Here is a 459-nt window from a genome sequence, read left to right as displayed (position 1 = left end):
CTGCACCACATTCTTTTAGAATTATCTCGTTACTTACTTTGTCCATTAGGGTTTTCCCGCTTATTATGCGCATGAATCTCATGTCAATTGCGTTAATTTTACACTTATCTTTTTCTTGATAAGTCCATTTCTCGCTACCGTATAGTACATATTAACAATTTTAAAAAACGATTTTCACAAACACATGTATCTTTTTTTCTACGATTCCATAAATATAAAAAAGACATTTTCTTTTTTTTGCTAGATCCTCCTTTCTTAAAAATCCGGACAGAACTTGATCGATGACTCATATTGGACTTTACTATATAGGAAACATTACACACAGATACGGCAAACGACACACTGCACAGGATATCGAAATTATGAGTGACGGAGACGACTTAGATAAGAGAAATATCAACAATTTTATTTTAATTACCACTGACTTTCATCATACGTGCCGTCCATAAATAATGTCAA

Source organism: Belonocnema kinseyi, chromosome 7 (genome assembly GCF_010883055.1).
Source record: "Belonocnema kinseyi isolate 2016_QV_RU_SX_M_011 chromosome 7, B_treatae_v1, whole genome shotgun sequence".
NCBI lineage: Eukaryota > Metazoa > Arthropoda > Insecta > Hymenoptera > Cynipidae > Belonocnema > Belonocnema kinseyi.
This window is presented reverse-complemented; position numbering follows the sequence as displayed.